This window comes from Chaetura pelagica, unplaced genomic scaffold, assembly GCF_000747805.2.
Source record: "Chaetura pelagica isolate M959 unplaced genomic scaffold, ChaPel_1.0 scaffold637, whole genome shotgun sequence".
NCBI lineage: Eukaryota > Metazoa > Chordata > Aves > Apodiformes > Apodidae > Chaetura > Chaetura pelagica.
This window is the reverse complement of record NW_009953950.1, coordinates 675,452-685,409: the sequence shown is the minus strand read 5'-3', so window position 1 is coordinate 685,409 and position 9,958 is coordinate 675,452.

Genomic DNA, 9,958 nt, shown 5'->3' with positions numbered 1-9,958 from the left:
AGGCAGGATGGAATACCAGTCTTTAAATTAGCAGAATTGTGTGCTTATGATAAAAACATTTAAGATTCTCATAATTCAAAATATAACACCTCTATGTGTGAAGCTTCATCATACTTTGCCTTTAGATCAACAGTCCATTTCACATGAAATGTTATGAAACATAAGAGTACAGTCACATGTAGTTGTCAATGGCACAATGAGAAAAACTGTAAGGTATGTGTGTATCACATAGATTTTTGGGGTAAAACTGTATATTCCAAGTTACAGTTCAGATCATCAACATGTCTGCCACTTGATTATTACAAATCTCCAAGCACAGTGCAAAATTAGAAAATCATTATTGAAATACCAAAAAGCAAACTATTACTGTTTTCATAGAATCATAAGCATTGGAAAGGATCTCTGAAGATCAACTAGTACAATGTCCCTGCTGCAGCAGGAACAACTAGGGCAAATCACAGCGGAACATGTCCAGACAGGTCTTGAAAGTCTCCAGAGAAGGAGACTCCACAACCTCTCTGGGCAACCTGTTCCAGTGCTCCGTCACCCTCCCAGTAAAGAAGTTTTTCCTCATGTTGAGGTAGAACTTCCTCTGTTGTAGCTTGGTGCTGTTTCCCCTCCTCCTACCGCAGGGCACCACTGAAAAGAGACTGGCCCATTCTTGACACCTACCCTTCAGATTATTTATAGACATTAGTAAGGTCCCCTCTTATCTTCAGAAGAATATTTTTTTCCCCCAGTAAAATCACTGTACATGACAACGTTAGAAACATACACTTTGTGTTTTGCTGTTTCAGCTTGGACTGTGATTACAGTATGTAAAATCAATTATTAGCTCTCAAATTCATAATCCCTTAAAAGTCTCATCAGAACTAACATGCAGTTCCCCTGCATATGCCAGTGGTGACTGAAATTCAGTGTTGAAGAAAAACTGCTGGTTAGACTGTATCATAGAGGATTGTAGGCATGGAACACACTTAAGTTCCCCACTAGGTGTGAAAGTTCAAATTTCAGGGATTCTGCAGCTTGAAAGGCAGGTGTCAACCTGCTGATGAGTGCAAAGAGAGTTACACTTGTGTTTTCAACAGTGCCATAAACGGAATCACACACTGCTGAATTACTGCTTTGGGTTTCCCTTCTTTCCCAAAGATACTTTTCTGAACCATATTCCACAGTCTTTCTGAGTTCATGCACAAAGGAAGTCTAATTGTCAGATCTCTTATTTTATTAATCCAGCAAATCAAGTTCAAATGAAAAAAAAAACAAACCCAAAAAACACAGCAGTATGTTTTGGAGTCATGTATACTCTGCCTTCCATCACTCCCTTCTGTGAAGGTGGTGTCTTCTGGGCCAACCTATCCAAAGCCTTTGTAAATGATCAAACAAGACAGTTGCTCTCCAGAGCTTCTGCTGGTGTTGGGAACATAGATGACTCTCTCCTAAACCCACAACATAGTCATACTCAAAGGACAAGAGTGATGGGATGACTTGCTGCCACATATTGTCCCACTTCAAGCACTGGCTTAATGTCTTCTGCTGTTTCTTCACCAGCTCGCTGGCAACAAGGACATCTGTTAGTGGATCAAAATAACTGATGTGGTGCTGTAGTGTATGCTTTAGACCATTTTCATGCAAGAGAATGATTAGCAGAGAATCTGACATGTAGTTTACTGATGCTCATATTTTAATCAATAGAACTCAGAATCTGGACCATAACATGCATTAACAAATATTAAGACATTCACTTGACTGTATTGTCTTAAAAAACAAATAAATAAATTAATAGACATAAATGCAACACAGGTAAAAATCAATTCTTTGCTAAACAGTGAACACCTAGCTTGCAGAGTTGATAAAATAACCAATATTGATGAGGAAAACCAGTTAGGACAATTTTCCTTCAAAAGCAAAAAAGGCAGAGATTTCTTTACTGCTCAATTACTCTTTCAATCTTAACACCAATACAGGGTTTTGAATTAAATCTGGCCGATAGCCAACATGGAAAACTACTGATACTGCTGAGTCAGTTGCTTACCTTTGCCTTTGAACTTCAGTGTCTGGTAACATCCTTTTGCCTCCCTCAGCTTAGTTTTCTCATTCTCATTTCACCCATTCATTGTGCAGTGTGCAAAGCACTCAGAGATCAAGTACTTAGCCAATATACACACAAGAGTGGACAAAGTAATGGACTACTTCAGTAGCTGTACATATCATCACAGAACAGCGCAAATAATAGTTCCTGCTAATCAGAAGTGCATTAGGATTATTTTCTTATTAACAAACCTCCAGGACATTAACTTTTATTTTATTGTACAGATTACAGCATGAGTACATTCCCAATTACCTGTTTTGAAGTTGTTTATTAGAAAAAGTTCTGTGCTTATTATTTATATGTAAACTGTGTTGCACGGCTTAAACAACACTTTGGTAACTGTTCATAAATATTTTATTAATCTATGTTACTTTATTTTTCTCTACTGTGGAATGTAAACAGCAGTCTTCAACTGAACAGGTTATTTAGGCAGCAAGCAATGTGTCTACTGTTGAAGACACAAGATCACACTTTTGGGACTTAGCATGCAATACTGGGAACAAGTCCCAGTGTGATACTCCAAAATTTTGGCATGAATCCATTCTGTGGCCTTTGGCTTTTAATACATGATGGCATGATTCCCTTATTCATACATTGTGACATAGTATCTTCTGTTTTGGTGAATCATGTCAGAAAGACTACGCACTACTGTGTGAGCTATGATTCTTGGTTACAGCTACAAAAGTTGCGCAGTGCAGAAATGAGGGCTGAAAAGGTGTCTTTGGAAATCTTTTGATTCACAACCAAGCACAGATGCAGGCCAATTTTCCACATGGTGGTAGGTATATGGGGCTGACAGAGTAGCTAGGAGATAGCAGGACACACATTCCGCAGGTCATGCTGGTGGGTCACATAATAAGGAGAGTGCTCTGCAGAGCCAGCCCTAATTCAGAGACCAGTGAGCCAGGAGACTCTCACTGACCTGGGTTCTGGAGAATTAATGGATTTCTCAACAGGTCTATTCAGATGACACATTAAAGGGTACTAAAGTTAATCCCCAAATAAGAATAGGGACAATGTGAGAAACAAAATGTGGAGTTACTTGGACAAGGCTTTTGAAATTATTTGGGTAGAGAGAAACAAACTACTACAAACTGGGAAAACCTCTGTCTTTGTCCTGAAGATCTAGGACTGTGTTAGATAATCATTAGAAAATTCCAGATTGGCTATGGAAGTCAAGGCATGACACAGTAAGAAGACCACAGATCTCAGTGGCCCGGGTGCCAAGCAACAATCTGTGGTCTTTTATCTCAGAATCCTGTCTTTTAGCTATAATTTCTCTGCTTAATGTCTGCAGAAAAAAAATGCAAATCAGGAGTGGTAGTAGCTTGTTTCCAAGAGTGTGCAGACAGTTGTTACTTATTTTACTCTTCATTACTTCATTTGGGTGCTATTTCTAGAGAAGTCTTCAGCTATTCAAACCCAGGCTTGCCACCCTTTTCCACTACTTTCTACCTTTTCTAATTGCAGCCTAAAATTACTGTTTCCCTCACTCCCCAGTTTAATGTTCTTCAAGTTTCCATGTGCCAGAGGTACTGATAATTTCTTCCCACCCCAACAAGAACAGCGAAACGTTTGATAGAAGTTGACTTTTATTTCCAGGTGTTTCCAGGCTCCTGGGCACTCCACTGGAAAAAAGTTCTCATACGACCACTCTGAAGAGAGATGTTTCTCCAGCCCTTATCTGATGCTGCATTTGACTTCCTCATGCAAAACAGAACTCACCCTCTAGAAGACACACAGTTTTTGCCCAATTATGCTTGCTTTCTTATGACATCAAAACCAGAAAGCTCTCAATAATTTTGCTTTCTCTCATTAAGCAGATACTCTTCAACTGTATTTTGGTGTCTACTGTCCCAGTGTCACAGCATGATTATATAGCTCAATTGTACCTGCAACACAAAATTAATACAAAGAGTATAGATTCCTTTCTCAGACTATCATCCTTTCCAATCTTGTTTGCTTAGAAGAACCTCTGGATTCTTGCCATTTGGGCAGGTAGAATCAAATATACTGCATTCTTAACTCAGCTGGGGACTATCATCACTATTTTTATATGTCAGCAGTTTCAAATAATTTAATCTATTGATCCCAAGCAAAGGCAATACTTGTCTAAAATCCTCAGAAGTGCTTTCCAGTGACTTGAGATAACTGGATTAGCTACAGCAGAAAGCACATATACTGAGGTATGAATACACAGATGGCAAGGAATACTTGTGTTGCTGTCTAGCTTGCAATGCTCTGCACCAGCAAGCAAGATAAACCCAGGATGAGGGTAGTGTTTAACCCAGGAGCCATGGACCAATGTCCCAAGAAATACTTAGTTGATTAGAGTGCTCCACCTCATTATGTCTCAAATGAGATAAGCACAATCTGGGAAAAGTTGCTAAAAGTGCTGCTAATGTTACCAAGAGAATTACATTCACCCTGAATGTTCAGCCCTTTGTGGTTCACAGTTCTGTTTAAGGTATAAGCATGATTCTCTGCAAGGTAGCTATGGTCCTCAGGCTTCCCTCAACATCAGTCCTTCCATCCTCTTGGAGGACAGAGCCAGGCTCTTCTCAGTGATGTCCAGTGGTAGGACAAGGGGCAATGGGTGCAAACTGGAATACAGGAGGTTCCACATAAACATGAGGAAAAACTTATTTCCTGTGAGAGTGGCAGAGCACTGGAACAGGCTGCCCAGAGAGGTTGTGGAGTCTCCTTCTCTGAAGACATTCAAAGCCCACCTGGACATGTTCCTGTGTGATGTGCTCTGGGAGATCCTGCTCTGGCAGGGGGGTTGGACTGGATGATCTTTCGAGGTCCCTTCCAGCCCCTAAGATTCTGTGATTCTGTGAGCATGCCACTCACATTTTTTCATTGGCCAGATGTCAGTGCTTTTGGACAAACACAGTCAGATGTTATTTTCACAACTTCAGCAGATACTTTTCTATCCCTTCTATAACAATTGCTCATGTTCCCACTGCTGAATAATCAAACAGAAATAAACATTGTGTCCTTTTTATGAACTTCCTAAGTTCTTGTTAAAGTTTTACCATCCTAAAATTTTGCAAACATGTGCCTACAGATAAGCTGGGGATTTCCATGTGTACAGTAATAGATTTTGGCTGGTGAAAGGGCAGCCAACTACCAACAGCCAACCCTCTGACCTTTGGATGGTCTTTTAGCATGGCAGTGTCTGTGAAGAATATAAATGTTGTAGAGTAGCTAAAAAAAGATCAAGGCCAACTCAAAGTCGTGATTAGACAGTGACTCCCAAATAACTCCTGAGTTCAAGAGAGAGATGCTTAGTGATAGTTTAATACAGAGTAATGTATAAGCATATATTCATAATCACAAACATATATACACATTTTAGCTTTAGTGGTATTCTGGTGTAAAAAAAATAGAAAAAAGTAACTATCATAAGCTTCAACAGCACTGTACCCTCAGGGCAGTTCCAGAAATATTTAAAGATGGCATAAGGCCACACCACCACAGAGAGACTGCTGCTCTGCCCCTGTCCTTGTGCCAGCTCAAGGTTTTACACAGCCATGTAGTAAGCAGGAAAGCTGAAGGCTGGCCAGGCTTCTTTTGGGTTAGTCTTAATGAAGATTAGTTCCCTAACTTGGTTTATCTCATGGGTACACAAGTGTTTGGCAAGAGAGGATTTGAGAGAAGGGAAAGGAGAATGCAGAGGTGAAACAAGCAGCCAGAGATGGGACTGTTTGTGGCCACTGTCTAGAATACTGGATCTGGAATGTGGAATCATTAAGCAACACTGACTTTATGACTCTGCAGTATTATGAGTAGAAACTAACATGGGTAAATTTACTTCACCAAGCAAAAGCAACACGTAGAAAGAAGCCTAAACTGGAATTAACTGGACAGCTGATGTGCTGAGTAAAAAGAGTTGGGTCTTTCACCCCCCAAGTTGCTTATTTTATTCAACAGAGTTGACCTTGCAGGAAGCACCATGCAATGTTGAAATGGTTACTGTTGGCCTGCATGAGCTGACTTTGCTTTTTGCTGCAGTTCCAACATTATGCAAGCTACATTTCCTTCATAAAATCACTTGAGAGATTAATTCAATAACAATGTTTTGATTATTGAAGACTCAGAAAGGGAATGTCACCTTCTTAGTAGGACGAATGCTCACAAGGCTATTGTGCTACATTGTTAGGCAATAATAACCCTTGATTTAATTTCTGAGCTAACATTTACAAAGGTTCTGACAAGGCAAATGCTCTGGAGAGGCCATCCGTGAAAAATCAAAGAGCAGAGTTCAGAAGTTATGAAAAGGTAAATATTCAGCCTTTCTTGTTATGGAATGGTTATAAGCAGTGTAAACCTGAGAAGTGTTTCTAACAGTAAAAACTAATGTCTTTAGCATCCTACATATTATTGCCTTGATTCCTTTTCATTTGTGAAAATCAAGGAAGAATAATAATGTAAATGTATACCATTGAGCTCAGAAACATTTTTTAATACAAATCAGTACTGTTTGGGGCACTGTACTTTAAGCCCAAAGCAATCCACCTAGGCAAGTTATAGGATTCTACAGAAAAAGAGCAATGGACTTACTGGCTGAAGACTTCAAAATTTCCAGGAAGCCATTTAATCATTTAACCATTCTTTTTCCTATCTGGAAAAAAATGTACTCGTGATAAGTCCTGCAACAATGAGGAAGCTATGGCCAGCTAATGGCACTGAGAATGCAAAATATATGGGAAAAAATGACAAAACTTGAAAGTGCTGATGAATCACTATGGACTTGCCTGAAGCTATGTAGGGTATTAGTCCCAAAGAACTGAAACACATCCTGCAAGTACTGATCAGCAGTCTAACCACTTGAACTATCTTTAAAATCATAGAATGTCTGGGGTTGGGAGGGACCTCTAAAGGTCATTGTATCCAGACCTTTTTAACTAGATCAGGTTGCTTAGAACCTCATCAAGCCTGACCTTGAATGTCTCCAGGGATGGGGCCTCCACAACCTCTCTGGGTAACCTGTTCCAGTGCTTCACCACCCTCATTATAAATAACTTCCCAGAATATCTCTGACGATAATGCATCCAACTATTGATAAAATATGTGACTTCATGCTCACGACTATGAAAAGTCTTCTGCATTGACTTCAGATTAATTACCTCCTCTTATATTCATGCCTAATGATAGATTACAGGAGTTGCTTTATAAAATACAGTGTCTGGTATTTTGGCTGTAGAACAAGACGGACATTTCCTTCCTTCCTAGTTGCACTGTGGTGTGGATATATTGGAAGAGATAAGAGAGGAATAAATGTGGTATGCTCCCTATGTCAAACCCCACCACTTCCTTTTGCAAAAGCAACACGTAGAAAGAAGCCTAAACTGGAATTAACTGGACAGCTGATGTGCTGAGTAAAAAGAGTTGGGTCTTTCACCCCCCAAGTTGCTTATTTTATTCAACAGAGTTGACCTTGCAGGAAGCACCATGCAATGTTGAAATGGTTACTGTTGGCCTGCATGAGCTGACTTTGCTTTTTGCTGCAGTTCCAACATTATGCAAGCTACATTTCCTTCATAAAATCACTTGAGAGATTAATTCAATAACAATGTTTTGATTATTGAAGACTCAGAAAGGGAATGTCACCTTCTTAGTAGGACGAATGCTCACAAGGCTATTGTGCTACATTGTTAGGCAATAATAACCCTTGATTTAATTTCTGAGCTAACATTTACAAAGGTTCTGACAAGGCAAATGCTCTGGAGAGGCCATCCGTGAAAAATCAAAGAGCAGAGTTCAGAAGTTATGAAAAGGTAAATATTCAGCCTTTCTTGTTATGGAATGGTTATAAGCAGTGTAAACCTGAGAAGTGTTTCTAACAGTAAAAACTAATGTCTTTAGCATCCTACATATTATTGCCTTGATTCCTTTTCATTTGTGAAAATCAAGGAAGAATAATAATGTAAATGTATACCATTGAGCTCAGAAACATTTTTTAATACAAATCAGTACTGTTTGGGGCACTGTACTTTAAGCCCAAAGCAATCCACCTAGGCAAGTTATAGGATTCTACAGAAAAAGAGCAATGGACTTACTGGCTGAAGACTTCAAAATTTCCAGGAAGCCATTTAATCATTTAACCATTCTTTTTCCTATCTGGAAAAAAATGTACTCGTGATAAGTCCTGCAACAATGAGGAAGCTATGGCCAGCTAATGGCACTGAGAATGCAAAATATATGGGAAAAAATGACAAAACTTGAAAGTGCTGATGAATCACTATGGACTTGCCTGAAGCTATGTAGGGTATTAGTCCCAAAGAACTGAAACACATCCTGCAAGTACTGATCAGCAGTCTAACCACTTGAACTATCTTTAAAATCATAGAATGTCTGGGGTTGGGAGGGACCTCTAAAGGTCATTGTATCCAGACCTTTTTAACTAGATCAGGTTGCTTAGAACCTCATCAAGCCTGACCTTGAATGTCTCCAGGGATGGGGCCTCCACAACCTCTCTGGGTAACCTGTTCCAGTGCTTCACCACCCTCATTATAAATAACTTCCCAGAATATCTCTGACGATAATGCATCCAACTATTGATAAAATATGTGACTTCATGCTCACGACTATGAAAAGTCTTCTGCATTGACTTCAGATTAATTACCTCCTCTTATATTCATGCCTAATGATAGATTACAGGAGTTGCTTTATAAAATACAGTGTCTGGTATTTTGGCTGTAGAACAAGACGGACATTTCCTTCCTTCCTAGTTGCACTGTGGTGTGGATATATTGGAAGAGATAAGAGAGGAATAAATGTGGTATGCTCCCTATGTCAAACCCCACCACTTCCTTTTGGTACTGCCTACACCACTTTGCCATGATAGTCAGAACTGACCAGGTTCCCACTTCTGTTTCAAGTGGCATTTGCCTCTGAGTACTAGCAAAACTGCATATAGACTTTTTGAAGTTCATTCATGGGGTGCTTTATGTAGTTTTGCTCTCTATCGCCACTCTTTGTTACACTGCCATGGTGTTACAGATTAAAAATTATTGACTTTTAAGAATTTTAGCATAACAAAATTAACCCATGTGTGTCCTTTTGAGGTTGCTTAAACACATACCAAGTGATTTAATTAACTTTGCAGGTGACATATCTGTGCTGCAGAGGTAGAGAAACTCAGTCTCTGCTGGGTTACAGGCTTCAGTGCTTCATGGCCTAAATGCAGTATTCTTTCTAAGGCCTTGAAGCTCTTGTCTTGAAACAGTGCGTTTGATTTTGTGTGGCCCAGAAGCCAAGCTAAAACTTATCAAACCTAAAGCAGCTCCACTGTCCCCTGGCTGGACCTCAGCTACTTGTAGAGTCAAGGTGAGCCTCCAAAGCACTCTGATATCCTGTAGCACACATTTTACTTGGGATTACCCTGGATAATGAGGACTTGACTGCACTTTGTGCTCCTGTCGGTACATTTTGATTAAATTTGAACAAGTCAGGCACATAGAAAGTCAAATACTCAACTTGGACTCTGCAACACTTCATGGCCATTTTTTTCCATTAGTGACAAGGGCTCTGAACTGTTTCTGAGACATGTATCACTACATGTACCTACAGAAACGGCTGGGAGACAGTATGTTGAACTCGAGAGTGAAAGAAAAGACTCTGAAGGAGCCAACATCAGCCACCATCACAATACAGGGCATCACCTCGCCACACGGGCTGTGTTTCCCACCTAACAGCACCACTCAGCACCGCTGACACGGAGTTACAACTAGTACGACGAATCGAGCAATGCGATCTCACCTATTTCAGAAACACGTTAACTGGGCTCATTTCCTTTTAAATGACATGTTGTATGTTCACTGGAAAAGCCAGATGAACCACTGGCGCAGCCCACAGGAC